General features: G+C 42.8%; 1 protein-coding gene across 1 annotated transcript in view; it reads right to left on the bottom strand.

Moving 5' to 3' along the window:
• Positions 1–16,358, bottom strand: part of LOC125635670 (alcohol dehydrogenase 1-like) — a 100,768-nt gene extending 84,410 nt beyond the window's left edge. The window contains exons 1-2 of the mRNA XM_075127333.1: positions 15,864–16,358; positions 3,235–3,283 (exon numbers count right to left, since the gene is read on the bottom strand). The gene's annotated coding sequence lies outside the window, so the exon portion shown is untranslated. The remainder of the gene's footprint in view (positions 1–3,234; positions 3,284–15,863) is intronic.
• Between the last annotated feature and the right edge of the window lie 8,155 nt (positions 16,359–24,513).

Raw genomic sequence — 24,513 nt, 5'->3', positions numbered from 1 at the left:
CAATTAATTTCAGTAAACACTGCCTATCAATTTTCAAGAACCAGAAGAGTAAACAGTGAAATTTTTCATTGGAAAATAGCTGTTTAAAACAGCTTCTACAGTGGGTGCCATTAAAATCTTGACATTTACCACTTTGTGGTATTTACCTTTATCACTTTATTTGTGGCATTCTCTATACTTCGATGGGAAATACCATGATAACTTTAACAACTCTGCACAGTGAATATCAACATTTTTAATGTATTCTATAGTGGGAGAGATGTACCTGTCAGCTGTGGGGGTGTGTGGCTCTGTTGTCTGAAACAGAAATGGCCACTCTGAAGATATTATTCACATGAAACAATTTTAAAGTAGCAGCCAGGGACCCGCTTGGAAGTGTCACTCCATTGTTAACTCACTCTGCTGTGCCTAGATACTGCCAGCATGGGATACATGACACAAAAGCACTCATCTATCCCGGTAAGGTCTCAGCATAGGAAGTTCGATAGGTAGGTATGCCAGAATGCAGCACCTCGGTACCCCAGGCGTTAAGGTTGGAACGTTTCTCATATCTGATTATAAGGTGCCTAGCTGTACCTCTTATGAGTCTTTTTCTTTGTTTTGCTGAAACTCAAACTCTTAATTTATGTGAACATTTCCGCTTTGTTTTTAACGTCAATGTCAACATTTTTAACTTGTTTTTTAAGAACAGCTCCTAGTGACACCATAAGGAATCTGCACTGACACTGTGTTTAAAAATACCTCATTGCAAAAGCTTGATACATAAAATCAGCTCACTTTTTAAAGTAAACAGCTGTCACAGGGATTCTTTGCACAAGTGCATGGTGAGGTAGGGGCAACAATGTAAGAAGCTTCTTTGTGCAGCCCACGTAAGTCCCTGCACTCTGGGAATTGAAGCTAGCTCTTTTTCCCTACTCCCTTTGGGGTGCCCAGTGCCCCCAATACAGGGTGGCGAGGGAGGGGAGGAGTCAGGGCTGTGCTTCTGCCTGCCATAGGCACCAGCCACAAAAAGGTGTAGCAGTGGACGTGCAGCTGAGCACACCCAGGAACGTTCTGCTATCTCCCGACGCTTTCCCTCTGGGCAGTGCAGCTCAGCACTGCCCCCTTGCTACAGGTTGGGCCTACTCAGCACAATCACGTTCTTACTTTTGGGGGGCCAAATGCTGGCCTACCATTCTGCAGGGATACATGGTGCAGAAAATCCCTCTGTCTCGTGTCATCCAGCTCTACGCAACTCCAACCAGTCATGATCAATTCAGGGCTAGTGCAGGGGGTGCACGGTCTGTCTAGGGGATGGAACTGCAAAACCACTTGGGAGATGGAGTGGGGATGGAGGTCATGCAAATGGGCTCTCTGCTTCCTCCCTCAGAGCCTCCTCCTCTTTCTCTGTACAGGGTCTGTAGAGTTTACTACAGGCTTGGTGCAGTAACCTCAGTAGAGCTGGCACAGCAGAGAGAGGCTCAATAGTAAGATCTTTAAAACACCACCAACAAAAGCCAAACCCAAACCACTTACGAGCTGTTTGTGGTGGGGTGACGAAAGGTGGTCTTTCTTCTCCTACCGCTCCCTGAGAAGGGACTCTTTGCCCTAATAAACCCTGTGCCTCTCTTAGCTGATAGTTCCAGATGTGAACCCCGTTTTGGATCCCTGCAGCTGTGAGTCAGCCTCCCATTCCAACACCCTCCTTAGAGCAGTGGAAGTACAGAACAAGGCAACTTCCTCCCCCAATGACATAACAAAGCACCCTAGGAACAGAGCTACAGATTGCACTCCCTGTATAGGAGTCAGGACTGAGCAGCCATGGAGCCATCCTGAGTCTGCTTCTCCTCTCACTAACACAGGTGAGAATCAGGAGGAACTCCACTGAAGTCAATGGAGTTATATCAATGTAAAAGTGATCCCCCCCTCCTCCTCCTCCTCCTCAGGGGGGGAGGGATAGCTCAGTGGTTTGAGCATTGGCCTGCTAAGCCCAGGGTTGTCAGTTTAATCCTTGAGGGGGCCATTTGGGATCTGGGGCAAAAATTGGGGATTGGTCCTGCTTTGAGCAGGGGGTTGGACTAGATGACCTCCTGAGGTCCCTTCCAACCCTGATATTCTATGAGAATCCAGCTCTACTCGAAATTCCAGTAGTACTCCACAGGCATGGAGCATGGCCAAGCCATGAAGTTTTGGCAGGACTCTGTGCTGCAGAGTAAGCAGGGCTAGAAATTGGCTCTAAAAATTTAACCCTAAGAAGTAATTTGATTACTTTTAAATGTAGCTTCCTTTTCAATTATTTTTCACAGCAGGCATTCCTATCATTTCTGTCCTAAACATGAGCAATGCTGTTATGTTACTTGGCCTGGCCACAGTAACCCTGTGCAACTTGTATGCAGAATGCTGTGCTCAAGGCAGGGACCGAGTTTTTTCCCATGTGTTTGTATAACACCTAGCAAAGAGGCCCTGATACCGACAGGGGCCTCTGGGTGCTATAATATATGACAAATATAAAATGTAATATACAATAATAATAAAATAAATAATAAATAAATAATAATGATGATGATGCAAAAGTAATTAGTAATCATTTTCTGTGAGAATGTAATCAGAAATTTGCACTAGATTCCCTTTCCCAAGCATCTTAATGAATGTCATGATATGGCAAGTGTTCTCATGGACAGTGCTGCAAACACTTATGCAAATTGTGGGTGCATTTCCTTGGGAGCCTTGGATGCCCAGCATATCTGGAAATCAGGCCATTTTTAAAGCGCCTAAATATGAATGAAGTTGCTTAACTTTTGATACCCAAGTTGGAAAGTTTTGGGCTTTGACTCACTGTGCCTCAATTTCCCCATCCATAAAATGGGAATAATTATGATTCTCCACTCTTGCAAAGATCTTTTTAGATCTAGAGCTTAAAAGCACTGTAAGCATTAGTAGTATTATGGTGATAATAGTATACATAATTCCGTTAAAATGAGTGGATTGTGAAGACAATCTTTCTATGAATTTTCTGCTTCATAATACTGTCTTTTTATATTTGATAAAGTAAAATGGTGCATAAGCAAAAGGTGTGAGAAACATTAGAAGTGAAATGCACATTGTGATTCAGTCTTGTAAGGCCAACACATTAAGGAACAACACATATTAAGGAAAGAAAATAGCAAGCCTTATAAAAATCCAATGTAATTAAGATGTCTATTTTAATTTTACATAGATTGAGCTGCAGACACTCACGGGCATTAATTCACTCACATTTCTCTTCGATCGTCTCTGAAACTAGTCAAACTTGGGTTATGTACCACTGCAAAGAGAGAGAGAGAAATTCTCGAAGTGAAATTACTCGACTCACATTTGTTTTTAAATAAATTACAGTTTATTTTTTACTGTGAAGTGCTTAGTTCCAATTCTTCATGCACGCACGCAATACTGTAATGCAATCGTTTTCAACCTTCTTCTCCCAGTGAACCCCAAATTACATGCAGCATCCAGTCAGGACTAACCTTTGGGCATACCACTGGGACAAAGGAACATAACCCTATGTGGCCATAACCCACCATGTTTCAAATCACTGTGAGAATAAATATCAAAAATAACTGCATGCTGTAGTGAATATTTATTGCCATGGTATCTGTAAAATACATCAAGTGCCAGTTGTCACCGACAATTGGTATATAAAGGCATGGAGTTTGGATGGGGAATCAATAACATGCAATGGAAAAAGTTTTGGGGTGGGAGGTGCTCACCTCCGAAAGGAACTTGGGGCTGGAAGTTAACTGGGAGCTGGGGAGGGATCTGTCACCTGTAAAGCAAACTGGGATTTTAAGGGCACCACCACTAGCAGGAGGTACAGCTTGTTCTCATTGCTTGTCCTGTCTCCCAGCACACATCACACCACACTGGCTACATGGGAAAGCTCTGAGGAAAGACACTGCTTGGCTTATCTAATTTCCCCAACCCTTTCTTAGGCATACAAAGACAAGAGACTGCAAACGTTTCACTTATAATCTCATGCAGTTTTAAAATGAGATGTCAACAAATAATTGGAAGTGGTTGGGAGAAGACAGCTGGGGTGAGTAGGCCTGATCCCAGGATGGGGTCTCGATCTTCATATGCTCTGGAAGTCACATTACTCACACCAGTGCTGGTCTCTGTCCCTCTGCAGACCCGCCCAAACCAAAAGGCAGGAGTTCCCCCTCTCTGCCACAAAGGAATGTTCGATGCTTGAGAGAGGAGTAAGGGAGAGACCAGGGATTGGAAGTATGGAGAATGTTATGGAATGGAATTTCCTTGAATGTGGACAGATACATACAGCTCAGACAGAGAAATGGGAAGTGCCCAAAGGTTCAAATGCCTGCCTCTTCTGGCGGGGGGACACCTGTGTCTTGTTAGATTTGATGGTACAGATGGAGATTTATTGGTATTTAACCCAAATGACAAAAAAGTGTATTAATCTCATCCAGAGGTGAAAGTAAACTGGTACGCCCTGGTACGGTGTACCGCCAAGAGCCAGTGCGCCGAACCAGGGTGGATCGGCTTCCCCAGGCACAATTTAAAGGGCCTGCGGCTCCCAGCAGCGGCTGGAGCCCCCGGCCCTTTAAATTGCTGCCAGAGCCCCGCTGCTGGAGCCCTGGGGTAGCGGCAGCGGGGCTGGGGCGGTGATTTAAAGGGCCCGGGGCGGTAGCGGCGGCCGAGCCCTGGGCCCTTTAAATCGTCCCCACTTCCCCAGGGCTCCAGCAGGCTCCGGGGACGATTTAAAGGGCCCAGGGCCCTTTAAACCGCTGCCAGAGGCCCTGGCTGCCGCTGTTACCCCAGGGAGGGGGAAGGAGGCACTTGCTGGTACAGGGTGGGCCAAGGCTGGCTCTGACCTTCCCCAGCCCCGCCCCTTCTGCCCGAGGCCCCGCCACTTCCGGGGGCCAGAGCTGGCCCCAGCCCAGCCCCGTATCGGTAAGTCCCTAGACTTACTTTCACCCCGATCTCATCTTAATTTTAAAATACTAGGTGCAACAGCATTAAAAATATTGCAACGAGAGATGCAGAAAGATAGGTGGGACGTATATTACGCATGTCAGTGAGCATCATGCCAATACAGAATAACAGATGGACGAATTTGGAGGCATAGGAATTTCCCAGAATTTTATTTCTTTTGTCATTACACTTAATAATAAACCAGAGTGTAATTACAGGTACTGCACTGTGATGACTGTGATTACACTATACTTACACTGGGGTTATACTCTATTATACCATAATTAGCACTAATTCATATAATTGGAAGTTTAACTATATAATTTAACTACTTCTTACCACTACCCCCTTGGTTTCATATTTAAATACTCACCAATATAATTACTCTCAAGCTGTACTTTGATACATGCACCTTGAACACTGTCCTGTAACTAAAAGGTCAACTACCTAGGTTACAATTTATATTCTAATTTCCACGTAACTATAGTATAATTACAGCCCCTGTATTATAAAGCCTCATTGTATTTTTAACCCTTATGATGCATACATACCCTGAGATCATTACTATGCACCTAGTCTTCTCTAAGACCCTACCCATTAATTTGTCATGGCACCATACCACAGCAACATAACAGCCCCATAAGTTTCCTGCATGAATTCATGCATGGCTCCTCTCCTCCCCTCCTCTGCACACTCTTGTAGTGACTCCCAACCAGGCCAACAACAGTCTGAACCTTCAGCACAGCCACACAGATCTCTACCCAGTATGTTATGTTGTTGCTTTTTGCTCCCCTCCCTCCCTAGATGCTGACATTCAGAGTGGCTTTACCCGGAATGACAAATCCACCTTAACAATTATTGGAGGGCAACAGCAATTTTCAATGCATGTTCTCTGCAAAGAACTTTTGTTGCTGATCTGCCCTTTGTGCCGGAGAGTCTATTTATGTTCTAAAATGAACATATATTAACTCTCTCCCTCTGTCTCTAGCTTCATATATGTGCCTGGAGCAGAGTGACCAAAACCTGAATATCTGAAGCAGCAACATAGAGCACCTGAGAGTGTGGGACTTTCTTTCTTTTTTTTTTTACTCAGTTTAATTTTTCAGCTAGCTTAGGGAGATCAGGGCAACAGTGAAACATAATGCAAGAACTTGGCATGGGAGGGGGTGTGAGACGATTCTAGTGGGTGTTTGTAGCTGAGAGGAGACGGGGAAGGAGACTGGGCAGATATCTGTTTCAGACCTTCCCCTGCTTGAGACAATGTAACAGGGGTCTCTTAGTTTTCAAAAAAAAAAAAGCCTTCTTGTCTTCTATCAATTTCTTTTTAATTATTATTCATGAAATGAGGCTGTAATGGCTTGACAGTGTCCCTTTAAGTCCCACTGAGATACTGGGTCTCATAGCTGACTGCACCCCTGTGGTTTGCATTACTTTTTTATGTGTTGCCGTTTTTTTCTGGAGCGCTAAAAGGCTTAATTACATTTTACTGGTTTATTCTGCTTGCTCGTGCATATCTTCATTAATCAGGCACACAATATTTTCTTCTCCAAAATGAGAACATGTAATTTTTGAACGTATTTTTGGGGACTGGGGGGTCGTTGTAGGTACTGGCAAGGGGTGAATGCACTGTTTGCTGAAAAATTATCAAGTGTTTATGTAAAGTGTACAAGTCATAGACAAAAATGAATAAATTGGGTCTAACTAAACTCGAATGCAGCATATTAGGATCCCAATGGATTGAATGTTTGGTTGTGCTGGCAGAATGGAAGGGTCTTATTTCTAAGTATCTTCTAAACCTTCTATTTACTTTTACACTTGGAGAATGCCACTGTTTACTGTGGTGTCTGTGTAAACCATTGGACAAAAGTGTCCATTTGGGGCCAGATTCAGTTGCCCTATAAGCCCCTGGCATCAGCATACTAGCGTAAGACTGCCCCTTCCCTTTCTCTCTCCCTCCCTCAGTGACTAGCACTGGTACAGGGGTCTCTACTCATACTGCATAGGCAGCTACCCTCTGATCCTTTGCTGCAAGGGGCATTCTGGGGCAGAGAGAAGGCAGGCCAGAAGCAGGCCAGGGAAGATTAAGGATGCAAGGCAGCATGGCCAGGATGTTTCTTCTGATCTATTAATCTTCCACTGCTGTAAGCCTGAGAAGGGCTGTAGCAGTCAGCAGCACAGTTTAGGGAAGTCCTCTGGCTGCCCTATCTTGCACCAGGGGATGATTTGGCCACCACAGGCCCTAAATAAGGGAGGCCCAAACCACTGCCTCTCGGTCCCAGGTCTGGCCATAGTGATGGCACAGCCATCAGTCTCCCCCTTGGCTTTTAGTACAGCATGCTTTTAACCACTGCTTCATGTAGTTCATTGCTGAAAGGATAGGATCAATGCTCACCTCAGCTTTGCAGATGGAGAAGAGAAACTGCCCCTCTTGAGTGAAATTGTACATGGAGGTTAGCAGCAGCTCCACTGTAGGCTTCCACTCCCACAGAGGCCTCTCTGCCATAAACCCAGGAATTGTATCTTTGTTGCTGGAGTGAGATGGAGCTGCAGGGAAGCAGCCATTTGGCCTCCCGCCACTTCTCCCAAGTGTAGTATTTGCCCGTTTAATTGCCTTTCACCAACGTCTAAGGTGTGGTGGATATATATTCTTGGGAGACAACTGAAGGCAGCCAGCTTCTGAGCTGTAAATGGTGAGAGACCAGGGGAGTATTTCAGAAGGACATAGGATCTGCAGAGATGGAGTTCTGTGGCATCTCCAGGTTATACTCCCTGACACCTCTGCAAGGTTAGAGGCACCTACTGCCTGTTGAAAGGTTGCAGTGAAAACCTAGAGCCAGATGCTGCCAGTAGTAAATTTCAATGGGACTACTCAGAGAGTAAGGGGCTACTCCATGTAAGTGAGGCTGACGGAATTTGGCCCTTTGTGTAGAATACCTTGCTGAGTTTTAACTGTCCCACCCCTGGCTTTTTTTTGTCGGAGGGTAGGACATTCTCTCTGCTTCTTTGTAACCATGTGCACTGTGTTTCATTCAGTTGAAAATGACTTCTACACCCTATTGTATGAATAAATGTTATATTTTAAAGAGACACCACTAATGACTACATATTTCCATCTGAAAATTTTCTACCTACTATTGTTACGAGTAACCTGTAAGGCTACTATCACAGAAAAGAGATCAGGGATTCACACACACACACCTTTTCCAGACTTTTCTTCTCTGTATTAAACTGTAATTTGTGTACAGCTAGTTTTACAGTTTTGTTGAATAGTGCTCTGGAAAATAGTGCTTAACTGGAACAGCTGCAGGAGAGCTGAAATTGAAACTGAGGGCTTGTCTACATGCTGAGTTACTGCGCAGCAAACCAGGGTCTGAATCTACAGTACAACAGCTTGCTGCACAGCAATGTGCCATGTAGACACTTCTACAGAGCAGTGTAAGTCTTGGCTGAAGTAGTATTAAAATAAGCTGCACTTCAGGGCTTTCAGTCCTCTGTAGTAGTGTCCACATGGGATTGTCTGATGTGGCAAGCTGGTGAGCTGTAGATACACACACTGGCTTGATGCACAGTAATTTGCTGTGTAGACCTGGCTTGAAAGTGAACAGAGAGTAGTGTGCTGTGCACACAAAGTGAAATGGGACAGTGGCAGAGGGTGTCTCAACCTGTTGAGGGTATTGCTTTCAGTCCTGTCCCAAGGACCCTTCAAAATATAAGCCCTTAATCTTCACTAAAGGATTTTTTAAACAAGCAAACAAACAAAATGCCTTACTACTTAAAAAAATAACTAAAACAAATGGAACTTTTTATATTAGTCAGTTAAAAAGAATCAAGCTGATAAGTTATTTTACATCTCAAATATTATGTTTCTACGGCATGACTCAACAAGCAAAGCGAACATGCTCATCGAAAAAATGACTCACTACAGATTTAAAAAACAAATATTTCTTCATGAACTAACTGAAAAAGGAAATATTGTGGCCATTTTTCTGGGTTTTTTTGTTTTTGCTTTTTTTACTGTATCCACTCCCCCCCCCCATTTTTTTAACCTTTGCTGTGATGAAGCGTCGAAGATTTGTGTCCTCTCTTTAGCCCTGTTACGTCAGAATGAAGTCTGGATTTTCGGAAGCAAAGATTTCCTGCATTGCCTATGAGCTAAGACCCCAACACAGAAAACACTTAAACACTTGTAAAAAGAAAAGGAGTACTTGTGGCACCTTAGAGACTAACCAATTTATTTGAGCATGAGTGTAATTATACCAGTGTGAATAGTTCTGTTCAACTCAAAGGCACTAGTCACTTGTGTGAAGTTATAGCCATACTTGTTTGTAGGATCAAGACCCAAGTCTAGTGGAAGGCATTCTTGGCCCACTGCCACAGATGGGTTCAACACCCAGTTTTACAATGACTCAAAGATATGCTGCAGTTCCACTCACCCAAGTCATCATGCAGTTCTTTCTGTCTGCTCTTTATCAGAATGGATCTTAGCTCTAAATCAGTTGTCACTGAGTATAGGGTAGGGCGATTTTAATGGCAGTATAGCCAAAGCAATTAGACTCAACAGATAGTTGTCCTAGTTGGCTTGAGAAGAGCTGCCTTTAGCTCTAACACATCGTAACTTCAACAAATAAATAATTCAAAAATAAAAGGGAAAAGAAATAATAAGGAAAATTATACACATTGCCTTCTAGAGAACCTCAGATTCAAATTCACTGCATGGGGTCAATTAGGAAAGAAAAGTAACTTTCTCTTCTGACACTTTGTTTCTTAAAAGATTTATTACAAATCAAAGGAGTTGCAAGAGGGTTTTTTTTTCATTTATAATTTAAAGCTAAACCCCATCATATGCTTAAGTTACAGAGGCCAGTTTCCCCTACAAGAGGGCAACAGTGCAACCAAAGCACTCCAACAATTCAGTTTTCAATTAAATCTCCATTATATTGTACTTTATTGAGAAAGTAAAGGAAAAGAAGAAAAATGAAAAGATCAGAGCAAAGAATAGGAAAGGAGGAGGCAAAGAAAGAAGAAAGATGAGAGGAGAAAGGAGAGTACTACCTTCCTGTTAGTCACTTTTCCTGCTCACCTTCGGGCCTGAGTCATGATTCTTGAATTTTTGGGACTGGCAGAGGCAGCAGCAGATGTAACTGACTACTCGAGGCAGAGGAAAATTGGGCCCTTATTGGGCCCAGGTAAGTGATACTTGTTTTCCACTACTACTGAATACCAAAGGCCTCATCTCCTTTACACAAAGATCCCTCACACAACTCTGGCAGTATAGAGGGGCCTTAATGTAAAGGAGAATCAAATCTAACATCAGTGCAAATTACTTTTTGCTCCTTAGCCCCATTTTCTGACCAGCCTACAGCTGCCATGACATTGGCTTACATCACTCTTTATGTCCCTGTTGACCCAGAGACTTCTGGGATATTTGCACCCACTGAAATTAGATCTGAATTTGCATATAGGGGCCAACTTAATCTTTGATGTAACTCCACTTTTGTCAGTGGAGTTACACCAGCGATGAATTTAGTTCATTTTCTTCCAATTTTTATTTCCTGTATAAAGGAGAATGTATCATTAGGTACAAAATCCCATTTGCTCAAACTCCTTGATCTGTGTTCTGTATGCCTGAGTTGTTGTTGTTATTTCACACATGCTCTGATACTTTTGGATTATCACTTAATTAACTGGATATAAATAGAGAGAACAATTGGTGTAAGTCCCACTGGAGAAAACACTTGACTCTATGATGGATCCCAAAAGAAACCCTGGAAATGGCTCAGAAAAGAGACAGCCACCTGCTTTGGATCTGACATGAGTAGATGGACGGAGGCTTTTAGTCTCTTTCAGGAAGCTACCCTACATGGCAGGATATTAAAAACAGCAGCTGTGGTGTCAATGTGGTTCTTTGGAGTACTTTCAAACCTTATTCCCACTCCTCGGAACTGGGCCATTGCAGAAACTAGGGATTAATTTGAACTTCAAGTAGGTGTTCTGCTTTTTCTTTCTCCTTTATAATTATCCCAATAATAAGATATTATTTTCAGGTATGGTATGGTAAAGTGTAGGGTACAGATATTCTACATGCTTCTACTAGAATGACTTTCAAATGTGTTGTATTCTGATCATGAAACAAAGAGGATACTTACTTATATTCTGGTATTCGTTTTTCTCCATTTAAAAGGATAAACACATTTAGGCCTTTCACTGTTGCCTTGCACCTTGTGTAGTCATTTAAATAACAAGTGTAAAGGGGTGTAAATCCCTCCTCTTCTAATTGTACAACCACTTTGCACTGGTGTACATGTCTAAACAAGATGTAGCTGTAATCTCGTAATCCCTCGGTAAGTGTGTGTTACAGATTCCCCCTCTGCTCCTATTCACGGAGAATGCGTCTGTCACAGCCTAGCCAGAGTTCTTTAGTTTGAGATATAGCAGTTCATCATGAAGTTACTTCTCGAGGTTCCCAGTTCAATTCCCAGTGTGTTAGCAAAGAAGGCGGCTGTCACACAGGACAATGGAGACTCAGGCCTTCTGTGCAGTGCTATGTACACTGAAGCTAAAGGGAGTTGCCGGATGCTCAGTCCTTTGTAGGATCAAGCACCTCATCTACTAATCATGTTTCATTGAATTATCTCAAGAGAAGTGGTGCAGAAGCATATCAATTGCTTCCATCTCTATGTGCACCCCAGCAGAAATTGTGGGTAAGGCAGCACTTAAGTGGCACTCAAATGAAATTTCCTGATGTTCAGCTTCTGGAAGGATTTTGTTCTAGGAACAATCTTACAGCATAGTAGGGTTGTGAGAAATGCTACCAGTGGAACCCAAAACTAATGATTCATGCATCGTTACATACTCAAAATCCAGATGTGTGAGGCTCAAAAGAGTTGCATGTCTCTCAAATCAGGCAAATTTCAGACTGTCATTTTGCTTTGAAAACCATGCAATGCTTCTATTTCAGTGCCAAACCAGGTGAAACTCATGGTATTAAATCAAATTTGGGGCTCATGCAGAGGCAATACTCAACCAACACTCAGGGAGTATGAACCCTGACAACTCAAAACTAGTGAGAATATTTGCACAAGACCCTATGAAGTGAGCCTGTCAGGTTTCAGGAAGATTTACAGAAAGATGAGAGGAGCAGCCTCATCCCCCTGCACACAGAACTCCTCCTCCCCAATAAGCCCACTCTTCCTACACCTGGACCACCCTGATGAGCCACCCGCACCCACGTACCCACCCCACTGAGCCCCAACCAGTTGCATCTGGATCCCCACCCCACTGAATCCCACTACCCCAGCATCTGGACCCCCCACTGATCTCCCCACTCCTAGACCCCCCTGCTGAGCTCAATCACCCTCAACACCCAGACCAACCCCTGTTGAGCACCAACCACCTTCACCTGGACCCCCTGCCGAGTGCCATTACCATTGCACCCAGAACCCCACAACAAGATCCTGTGCATCCAGATCTCCTCTACGCCTGGATCCCCCACTGAGCTGCCTGCACCCAGATTGCTCCACACAAAACCCTCTCAATCCACACCTGGATTCCCCCACACTAAGCTCCTCCACCTTTGGATCCTGCCTTGTTGAGCCTGCCTCCCACACCTGGTGCGCCTGGCATGGAGGGGCAGGGCTTTGGAGCGTTTCTGGGGCAGGCCCGGTCCTTGCACTGTGTCAGGGTTGGGTGCAGCCTCACCGCAGAGTCCATGTCCCGGGGGTGGGGAGAGCTGCACAGTGATCTCCCACCTCTGTGCAGCCAGTGGCCTGTACTCTCCAGTAACAGGCTGGAGCCTCCACATTTATTTGACAAACAACATTTGCAGAATTTTAAAATATTGTGCCCAGAATTTTAATTTTTTCTGGCACAGAACTTTTAATTTGGGTGCAGGATGCCCTCAGGAATAATAGGAGTAATCAGCTATTTTCTTGAATACCTGCACCTCTTCACCTATCTTCCATTTCTAAACTTCTTAACATCACACTAGTAATAATAGCTGTTGAAAGTATAACGTGCCTGCCTGTGAAATTCAGGGCTGAACAGACATCTAGCTAGCTACGTGTGCATGCAAATTCCCAGTCTTGTGCTCCCACATAATGTGGGCACACAGTTGCATTCATGCAAATGTGTGCAATTTAATTGTCAAAGTCTGGCCCTTAGTTCTTTAGGAGTGAGGGATGCAATACCCACAAATGTACCAACAATAGAGAAGAGGGTGACAGAATGAAATTGGAGAAAGGGGGCAGGTACTGCTCTTTCTAAGCTTTTGTCTTTAAGAATCATCCTATAATAGTTTTTCTCCTACTGTATTAAAAAGCTGGCAGTCAAAGCAGATCTAGATTGCAACCCTTACGTTTGCTACATTTCAGTGGGATAGTAATTTACTTTCCACAGTGCCTAAAAACAGCCTAAACCAATGAGTGTCCTGACAGAATTTGAAAGATAGTGGATCATTCTGTGCAAAAATAAGGAGTTCTACATTAAATCAGGACATTTTTGTCACTCGCTTTATCTCAAGTTGCTAGGTTAGCGCTAATAAGGGGGTTTGAAACATTCCACAAAGTACAGCATATAAATCAGAAACAATTCTTTGCTCATTATTTTTAAATTATTTTAAATGAGCAATCAAATTAGCCAGTAGAGAAAACAAAACTGTTTTGCTCTTGCATCCATTAACTTCTCCCCACAATCTGCTGGTTCACATATAAAATACCGGGGCATACACAAACAGGCAAAATACATAGGTAGAGGTGTGGAAGTGCCGTCTGTCATTTCCTTCTTGACACCTAGCCTGTGCCTGGCATATCCGAGAAGTAACTATAACCACGAGGTTGGTTTTCTTCCTTCGCCAGCTGGGGAGAGAAGGTGCAAAGGAGAAGAAGGAGACAGAAGAGGCTGGTTCTCATCTCCCCAGCAACAAACCTGTCACTTCTTTAATGTTCCTCTTCAGTGGTCTGCCGGGACTGAGAGGAACCAGTCCATCCCCAACAGGGCCCTACTCATCCTTCCTGCTCCACTAAGCTGGCAACATGTTTTGCTTTTGCAAAGCTAAAAATTAAAATCGCAGCAAACTCTGTTTTAACTAAACTGAATTAAATGTGAGTGTCTCAGACTCGCTTCTCGTTATTGGAGCACTTAACCATCATCACCTCAGATAAGAAAGCGTAGACAGCAAGGCTTTTTCTTCTCCCTTTGTGGGTTTGATCTTATTACAGAAAACAAGTTTGCCAAGCATGAATTATTGCTACAATTCTTAATGCTTCTCTAGGAGAAGAAAGTGAGCTTCAGATATTAGTAAATATGCAGAGCTATAATGAGAATGCCTCTCCTCAATACACTTTACTCTCCCAACTTTCAGCCATGAGAATTATTTCCAAAGATGAGCAGCAGAGAGAGGATCAATTAATCTGCTGAGTGAATGTTAGAATCCATTCTCAGTGCTGTTGATAGCCACAGACCCCCTCCCTGCGCTTGGTAATTACCCCAATATTTCCTGCACGCTTGTTTAAACGGCTTACACTTGGGCTTCCTGTGAAGAAGAGCTCTCCCTCCGCTGATCTGAGGCATAAGAGAAAGGCAGCTTGCCTTATCTCTCTGCCTCATTCCATCTGCAGCCAGTGGGGGGTCCGACTAATCATTGTCATTGGGACAGCGAACGAGCAGTCTGGGGGACGCAGATAGATGTGACACCAAAGGGGACGGGGACTTTCCTACAGTGAGCTTGCCACAGAAAACTCGTGCTCTCCCAATTTCAAAGGCAAAACAGGAGCCCCTTTAAACCAGAGGCCTGTCCCTTAATTATACAAATGCAGCAATCAAAGTTATATGTCTTTACAAAGGCTGGGCCTTGAATTGCGTTGCTACCTTGGAGAGAAAGTGTTCAATTCTCATGGAGAGCAAAGTGACAGCGAGAAAAAGAGAAAGGCAGAGATGGTATTTAACAAGCAGGCTGCTTTATATGGAAATGTAATGAATACAGTTGATAAAAAAAGAGAGAGAGACAAAAGTTGTGAAGTTTCAAGCTGAGAACTAACTTCAAAGTATATTCAAATGTCACATTGATTTTTCTTCAAATCTCTGAGTAGTAAGTTTTTCAAAAGAGGAATATGATCCCCTATTTTATCCACTAATGTATTATCTACAAATCAGGGTGAAAAAGCACAGTGTTTTCTTTTCACATGAAATAATCCCTATATTGGAAGTCTTCCTCTCTCTTTTTTTTAAACCAAAGATTTTAAACCTTTGAAAATGGTGACGTCTTCACCACATTTGTATATTATAACTTAAAGTCCTAAGAATTTAGGGTCTTATACTCTGATCTACATTTAGATAAATGAGGGTGAGCCATGCTACTGTGTGACATCATTATCATATTATTCTTATTATTCTCATACTTTCCGAGGAGTCTCTAAATAAGGTATCACTATGTTAATGTCAATAGAGTTATACCACTGCAAAACCAACAGGAGATGGAAATCAGGGCCAAGTGGAGTTACACTCGTGTACCATTGCTATGGAGGAAAATAAGCCCTAGTTTCTCCTACTAGTCTGAAGATTCAGACATCACAGTATAAACCAGTTGCAAAAATTGTCTGTTGCTGCTATTTCTGGTCTGGAAAGATGAGAATACATTTTCTCTTTCACCCCTTTCAGCTCAGTGAGGTGTGAACTTCCAAGCCCAACTGGGGCCATTTAAATGCTATTATTGAACCTAGGCAATTTTTTTCTCACTGGCCCCTCGTTTTATTATTTAAAAACAACAAGCAGATGATACAAAATAAATTAAATAATAAAATAATGCAATGGAAATATTTTAACTGCAACTTAAATTTTGTATTCACATAGGGTTAGGTTCCTACTCCCTCCCCCCACCCACACACATTTAATTCTCATGTAGTACAGGGAACAATACTCACAGTTTGTGTACAGGACTTTACGGGATGAAATTGGATGGAGGTCCAGATTCTGTTCCCCACTACAGCAGCTTTACTTTTGGGCAGTGAAAAAGTATCAGGAAAAGGTTAATTCTTCTTGTGTAGGAGAATCTTAGGATTGTATAGGGCATAGTAGCTGTTCCTATGTCCCTCCTTTCTGGCACAGGAAGGCTGTGACTAGCTAACAGCCCGATCTAGGGAGTTGCTTCATCTGGAAGATTTCCAGATGCTCCCTTTGGGCGGCAGGGTTTAAGATAGAGCAGCCTGATAGTTGCTGTATCTAATGGCAAGGACCAGTCAGCTACCATGGAGCAAGGTGCTACTCAGCTTGAGTAAAGATATCAGAATCTGGTCCTAATTGAGTAAAAATAATTAAAAAAAAAAAGATTCCTGGGCTGAGGAACCTACACAAATATTTAATACTAAATGTTACTTCTAAAATCTTCTAAAGGGAGAATTTCTCATGAAAACAGTACAGCCCTGATTCAAAGCCCTCTGAAGTCAATGGAAGTCTTTCTAAAGACTTCAGTGAGCTCTGGATGAGGCCAAAGAAACCCTGCAGTGATGCAAGCAGGAACCGACACAATACAATGAATAAAAAAATAAGCTCTATCTTGTTTACTCCAGAGAAAGCCTGTGTTATAATTTTGTGAGTACAATGATGACAAATATGCTCTCTGCTAAAGAGTCGGGCTTTCTTTACAAATCCTGTCGCATCCTCAGCAAATGTCCTTGCACATTAGATAAATGGAAAGAACAAAAACTGACTTACAGCCTTCCCCAGTTTACTAAATAGTACAATGCCCAGAAGCACCAAAATAAAAGCAGATACTTCGTGTGCACATTGTAATTCTTTGATGTATAAGATTTCTTTTGTGGATGAATGAATATTTCTTTTAGAGCTGTCTGTTTCTCCACTTTCATGTGCACAGCTCCCAGCAGTTGTCACCCAATGCACTTTTCCCTTCCTATCGCAGCTTTCACTGTCTCAGCTCACATTCTGCTTTTATCCCTAGCCCACACATCCCTCATCAGTGAGACGTTTTTCTCAACAGGTGCATCAAGCCCTAGGAATTCCAGCTAAGCTTCACAGACAATTTGAGATGGGATCTAAACAAAAACAATGATCATTCTCCATCCCTATGAGAGAAAACTGAAGTCTCTTTTTCCCTCCTCGTTGGGTCAACATGGACTTTTCCAGAACACAGAAACATTGCTGCCCTGGCCTGGAGAGAATTAAATTTGTCACACACTAGCTACACAGTGCGGATTTCTCTCTTTTTTTATTTTAATTTCATTGATAAGTTACCCTGGGAAAATCATCCAAACCAGAGCAAGAAACATCAGATTCACAAGGAATCCACTGAGTTTTCGAGTTCAATACTCACATCATTTTCATGGTACTGAAATATTGGACACACTGTGTTTTTTTAATTATTGGAAGACAAAAATCAAATGCTGACAACCATCTCCCAAATACACATGATCCCCAATTTCATGGTTGGGCTTCCATACCCAATAATCTTTACCACGTGATCTGCAAATATATGTAAGCACAAAAATGCTCTCTCAGAGTGAAATTTTGGCCCTACTGAAGGCAACGGGAGTTTTGTCACTCAGTGGAATGGGGCCAGGATTTCACCCTCAGTTTTTTGCCACCAACCATTTTATGGACAGAAAAAGGGAAAGTCACTGAAAGTTAGGCAAAGCCAGGCTTGTGGTGGGTGAGGTTTGTAACCTGATTGAGAGATTTGCACCAGTCCTTGACTGTTACTTCCACTACAGACTTGGAAACTGTCCCTATTTCCTCCCTCAGTTCTGTCCTCTCCAAACCCCACAAAAGCTGCCAGACAGTCCCCTCACCACCACTCCTCCCACAAAGACCAGTATCTTCTTCCTGCCCACCAGATCCATCCTGATGACCTGTTCCTTCCCATTTCCCAGAGTGCTTTCTTCCTCCCTCTCCATTAGACACTCACCTACAGTTCACACTCTGGTGCCATAAACCCCTGCCCAGCTCCCTCCCCACTAGTCAGCTCCTGTCTCCTCTGTGCCTCATCTCCTGACACTGTCCTGCTCTGTAGTCCTGAACTTCCTCTCCCAATGGACCCCTTATTCGTCCTAAGTAGGATATCCCATAGGCCATTTCCTTTCCAAAGGATTTCTAAAACCAAGATCTAAAAACAACTTTCCAAACAAGTTATTACCACCCCAATCAGATTTAGCTATATTGCTATTTTGTAGTCACATTTTTTTCCAGAGATCTCTCATAGCTTAGCGAGCCATTATTTACCCTTGCAGGAGCTGTGTTGATTTGGCTCTAATGTATTTATCTAAGTGTTGTCCTATACACAGATTCTCTGTATATTTCCTTGGAGCTGAGATAAGGCTCATCAGGCTGTAATTCCTGAAATCGCTGTTCTCCTCAACACCCCCTCCCCCTTTTTAAATACCGGCACCAGGTTGGATTTTCCAATTTTTAGGGAACAGCTGCTATTTTTAATGATTTATATGCACTGTTTCACACTTTATTTCCTTCAGAACCGCCCCCCCCCCCCCCACACACACCCCATGAATGCCATCTGGTCCAAATGATTTATTGAACTTGCATTTCATGAGTTGCTCCATGACATTCCAAATTAAGACAAGGAAAATAAAGGCTGAATCTCAGAAAAATCTTCCTGACACATTTATTAGACTGTGGCCTAATCTGCTGATGGAAACCTCATTGTCAAAGACATTTATATCGAGACTGGACAAAGCACTGGTAAAATATACTGCAGGGGACAATTCTGAATTAGCAGAGGGATAGCCTAGATAAAAGGTTCTAAAGCTTTTCCATATTGCGGACCTTATCCTGAACTAGAGAACATTTTGGGGACTGTCCCTCCCCTCCTAAGTTACCAAACCACATTCTATACTTTGTTTGCCGCAACTAATGATCTAGTTCTTAGTTTTCTGAGGAACGTATTAAAACAACAAAATGAAAAATAAACTCACTCTAATGCAATAGGTATAACTGGTTGTTTATAGTCCCCTATTTAGTATCTGACCTGTTTCTTCTCCCTGGGTGTAGAATAGATTTGGTTCATGGGTCTGCCACTGGCCTACTGTGTAACCTTGGACAGTCACTTCATAGCTATGTGCTTCAGTTTCCCCATCAGTAAAATGGGAATGATACTCACCTTCCTTTGAAAATTGCTCTGAAATCTAGAGATAAAAAGCACTTAAGAGCTTAATATTATTATTACCAAACATCCTCATTCCCTGCAGCCCAATTTCTTTAATCTGTTCAGTAAAGTTTGGTTCTGCCTTCGTTTATGAATAGTCAGAAACTCCGATCAGGGTTGAAATCATGCCAAAGATGGACATGACATAGCTATCCAGCTTTCAGAGAGGTTCTTGGCTTTGCTTTTTCTTTTAAGATTGATTGGTCAGAAAAGCTCCTGCAAGCCCTATGGCCCATAGACAAAGCTTTTTAAAAATAGGGAGGCTCCTTAAAAAAGTAAACTAATTTTCAAAGTACTGAGGGCCCAACAGCTCCTTTTGAAGTCAGTGGGACCTGTTGAGTGTCCAGCACTTTTGAAAATCTTTGCTTCAAGTATCAGAAGGTATCACTCTTTGAAGACTGCCAGATCCTCCTTGATTGTGAATGAAGGAGTGGCACAAAATGCCTGGAAGTGCTCCACAGACCACACATAATCCACGTTGGGTAATCACAAGCCCAGATGACCTAATAGATCTTGCCCTTCTAATCACCATTTGAAGTCCAATATCTTTCATAAAACTAAGGGAAGAAGGGTGTAAGCAAAACTGAAAAGTCCCTGAAATCTGCCTTAATATCCTCCCCACCGCTAGTCTTCCTCCCACTGTCCACAAAAGTCACCCCTGCCTTCTTCTACTAAACCATTGGTTCTCCCATTTACTTTTGCTTTACCAGGGGCCCTGGATGGGACTGCCATCCATGACTTGTGCCCTTGGACGGAAGCTTCCAGTCAGCACTACTTACCTCCAGCTCCCCTGAAGCAACCTGACTTCTCTCGACACAGAGTATCTGGAGATGAAAACACTCCCAGCCTCTCTCTGCAGTTGCTGCTGTATTAAGCCCTGGAGCAGATATCACCCCATGAGGTTCACCTTGGTAGCTAGATAACCCATAGGGATTCCTTAGTAATCATACCAGATGATGACACCCAATAATTCCGAGCATGTGGTTGCTACCATGCTAAGCTCTATCTGCATGCAATCTCTCCTGCTGCTGCCCTGTTACTCTGTTGTCAGGCCACTCTTGGCTCCGCCCCTTCCCAAAAGACCATCAGCTTTGATGGAATTTGAGAGAGAAGGTGGAACAGTGGCCCTATATGACAGCCCATCAGAAGAGAGAAAATGTAGGAGAACTACTCAGTGACCCCTCGAAGTCAAAGGAAAGCCCCACCTGACACCAAGAGAGAGTAGGAGGGGTAAGGAGGTCACTGGGTCCTTCCTGGAGACAGCAACAGTGAGTAACAAGGTCCCTAGGCTCATTTTGCTGGGGAACAACTGGAGGAGAATGAGTGGGCCCTCAGTTTGGGAAGTAAGATGAGGATTGTCTGGGAGAATTCTCATTCTAACACAGACATCCAAGCAAATATGTAAAGAGTGGTTTGCTCCAATCCCTTCAAACTGAACTGCAGGGTTAAATTCCCAAGACCATCAAACCTCCAAACCTGCAGGGCTCCCATATCCCTAATTCTGATCTGTGTTGCTTGAGCAGGATTTCCACATTTAAAAGATTCTTGTTAGCTCCCATATATGTCTCTTCCTCGGCTTAGCCTTCTCACTTTATATTTTGCATGTGTGGAGCAGGGGAAAGAAGTGTTGCATCTTTTGGCCAGATTTGTTGCACAGACAAAGGTGATCTTAAGTGCAGTTCTGCATTGTCCCCAACAGAGGGATGTGCCTTTACAGCTACAAGCACTCCTTAACTTGGAGTTCTTCAATAGATTCATAGGTATTAAGGTCAGAAGGGACCATTATGATCATCTAGTCTGACCTCCTGCACAAGGCAGGCCACCAAATCTCCCCCCTCACCCCAACTCCTGCAATAAACCTCTCACCTATGTCTGAGTTACTGAAGTCTTCAAATCATGGTTTAAAGACTTCAGGGTGCAAAGAATCCTCCAGCAAGTGACCCATGTCCCATGCTGCAGAGGAAGGTGAAAAAACCCCAGGGTCTCTTCCATTCTGCCCTGGAGGAAAATTCCTTCCCGACCCCAGATATGGCGATCAGCTGAACCCTGAGCATGTGGGCAAGATTCACCAGCCAGATACCCAGGAAAGAATTCTCTGTAGTAACTCAGATCCCACCCCATCTAACATTCCATCACAGGCCATTGGACCTATTTACCATGAATAGTTAAAGATCAATTAATTGCCAAAATCATGTTATCCCATCATACCTTCTCCTCCATAAACTTATCGAGTTTAATCTTGAAGCCAGATAGGTCTTTTGCCCCCACTGCTTCCCTTGGAAGGCTGTTTCAGAACTTCACTCCTCTGATGGCTAGAAAGCTTTGTCTAATTTCAAGTCTAAACTTCCCGATGTCCAGTTTATATCCATTTGTTCCTGTGTCTACATTGGTACTGAGCTTATATAATTCCTCTCCCTCTCCAGTATTTATCCCTCTGATATATTTGTAGGGAGCAATCATATTTCCCCTCAGCCTTCTTTTGGTTAGGCTAAACAAGCCAAGCTCCTTGAATCTCCTTTCATAAGACAGGTTTTCCATTCCTTGGATCATCCTAGTACCTGTTCCAGTTTGAATTCATCCTTCTTAAGCATGGACGATCAGAACTGCACATAGTATTCCAGGTGAGGTCTCACCAGTGCCTTGTATAATGGTACTAGCACCTCCTTATCTCTACTGGAAATACCTCGCCTGATGCATCCCAAGACCGCATTAGCTTTTTTCACAGCCATATCACATTGGCTACTCATAGTCATCCTGTGGTCAACCAATACTCCGAGGTCCTTCTCCTCCTCCGTTACTTCTAATTGATGTGTCCCCAGCTTCTCACTAAAATTCTTGTTATTAATCCCTAAATGCATAACCTTACACTTCTTACTATTAAATTTCATCCTATTACTATTACTCCGGCTTACAAGGTCATCCAGATCCTCTTGTATGATCTCCCAGTCCTTCTCTACATTGGCAATACCTCCCAGCTTTGCATCATTCTCAAACTTTATTAGCAAACTCCCACTTTTTGTGCCGAGGTCAGTAATAAAAAGATTAAATAAGATTGGTCCCAAAACCGATCCCTGAGGAGCTTCATTGGTAACCTCCTTCCAGCCTGACAGTTTACCTTTCAGTATGACCCGTGGCAGTCTCCCGTTTAACCAATTCCTTATCCACCTTTCAGTTTTCATATTGATCCCCATCTTTTCCAGTTTAACTAATAATTCCTCATGTGGCACGGTATCAAACGCCTTACTGAAATCTAGGCAAATTAGATCCACTGCGTTTCCTTTGTCTAAAAAATCTGCTACTTTCTCAAAGAAGGAGATCAGGTTGGTTTGGCATGATCTACCTTTTGTAAAACCATGTTGTATTTTGTCCCATTTACCATTGACCTCAATGTCCTTAACTACTCTCTCCTTCAAAATTTTTCCAAGACCTTGCTTACTATATATGTCAAACTAACAGGCCTGTAGTTACCTGGATCACATTTTTCCCCCTTTCTTAAAAATAGAAACTATGTTAGCAATTCTCCAGTCATATGGTACAACCCCTGAGTTTACAGATTCATTAAAAATTCTTGCTAATGGGCTTGCAATTTCATGTGCCAATTCCTTTAATATTCTTGGATGAAGATTATCTGGGGCCCCCGATTTAGTCCCATTAAGCTGTTCGAGTTTCACTTCTACCTCAGATAAGGTAATCCATATCCTCATTCCCATTCGTCGTCCTATCATTATCCCTAAGCTCCTCATTAGCCTCATTAAAGACTAAGGCAAAGTATTTGTTTAGATATGGGGCCATGCCTAGATTATCCTTAACCTCCACTCCATCTTCAGTGTTAAGCGGTCCCACTTCTTCTTTCTTTGTTCTCTTCTTATTTATATGGCTGTAGAACCTTTTACTATTGGTTTTAATACCCTTCGCAAGGTTCAACTCTACTTGACTTTTAGCCTCTCTCACTTTATCCCTACATGTTCTGACCTCAATAAGGTAGATTTCTCTGCTGATCCCTCCCATCTTCCACTCCCTGTATGCTTTCTGCTTTTTCTTAATCACCTCTCTGAGATGCTTGCTCATCCAGCTTGGTCTACAACTTCTGCCTATGAATTTTTTCCCCTTTGTTGGGATGCAGGCTTCCGATAGCTTCTGCAGCTTTGGCTTGAAGTAATCCCAGGCCTCCTTCGTCTTTAGATCCATAAGTTCTTCAGTCCAATCCACTTCCCTAACTAATTTCCTTAATTTTTGAAAGTCAGCCCTTTTGAAATAAAAAACCCTAGTTGCAGATTTATTTTTGTTAATCCTTCCACTCAGTTTGAACTGAATTAGCTCATGATCACTTGAACCAAGGTTGTCCCCTACAACCATTTCTTCCATGAGGTCCTCACTACTCACCAAAACCAAATCTAAAATGGCATCCCCTCTTGTCAGTTCAGCAACTACTTGATGAAGGAATCCATCTGCTATCGCATCTAGGAAATTCTGAGCCCTATTATTATTACTAGCACTTGTCCTCCAGTCTATATCTGGAAAGTTAAAGGTCTCCCATGATCACACAGTTTCCCTTAGTATTTACTTCATTAGAAACATTAAAGAGGGCTCTATCCATATCCAATTTAGATCCCGGTGGTCTATAGCACACCCCAAGCACTATCATAGGGGGGCTCTAGTAGTTTTCTTCCCCAATGTGATTTTTGCCCAGACAGACTCTGACTTATCCATTCCATCACTTCTTATTTCTTTACGTTCTACCTCATCATTGATATACAATGCTACTCCACCGCCTTTACCTTTATTTCTGTCTTTCCTAAACAGCACATACCCTTCAATACCTGTAGTCCAGTCATGACTACTACTCCACCATGTTTCTGTTATCCCTATAATATCTGGTAGGATGTTTAATTCTAATTTTGCTATTCATCCTGCTGAGGCACTTTCCTTGTACTTCTAAAATCTGCCCTTTGTTGCTGAAGATATAGAATCCACTGATCCTACCAAGAGAAAACCCTGCAAGTAAAGAATCAAGTAAGGCCAAAGCTCTTCTCTGGGAGTGTGGGGTGAGAAAGTCTGAAGTCCCAAAGCTGCTTGGAGGGCATGTTCTACAAAATGATTTTCTCTTCCTGTTTACGTCCATGCTTAGCTTTGTGGCAGGAGCACTGAATTTTGTACAGCAAAGCATGCTGAATACTGTGTATGAAATTGGTGATGTTTTCAGTTTTAAAACCAGGATTAAGCAAACTAAAAAAGCTCCGATCAAGAAGCAATTCTGGGATAGAATGTAAACATCAAAGCACATTCTGTCATGAAAATCTGAGTATACTTGTGGGGAAAACATAGTTTTATTGGTCATTACCAAGCTTAAAACCCAGACCTAATATTTAGAGAGAAACTTCGCTCATTCCTATTTTGTCCCA

The sequence above is a fragment of the Caretta caretta genome, chromosome 4 (assembly GCF_965140235.1).
Source record: "Caretta caretta isolate rCarCar2 chromosome 4, rCarCar1.hap1, whole genome shotgun sequence".
NCBI classification, from domain to species: Eukaryota; Metazoa; Chordata; order Testudines; family Cheloniidae; genus Caretta; species Caretta caretta.
Note: the sequence above shows the minus strand (reverse complement) of the source record. Positions and strands in the feature narration are given on the sequence as shown.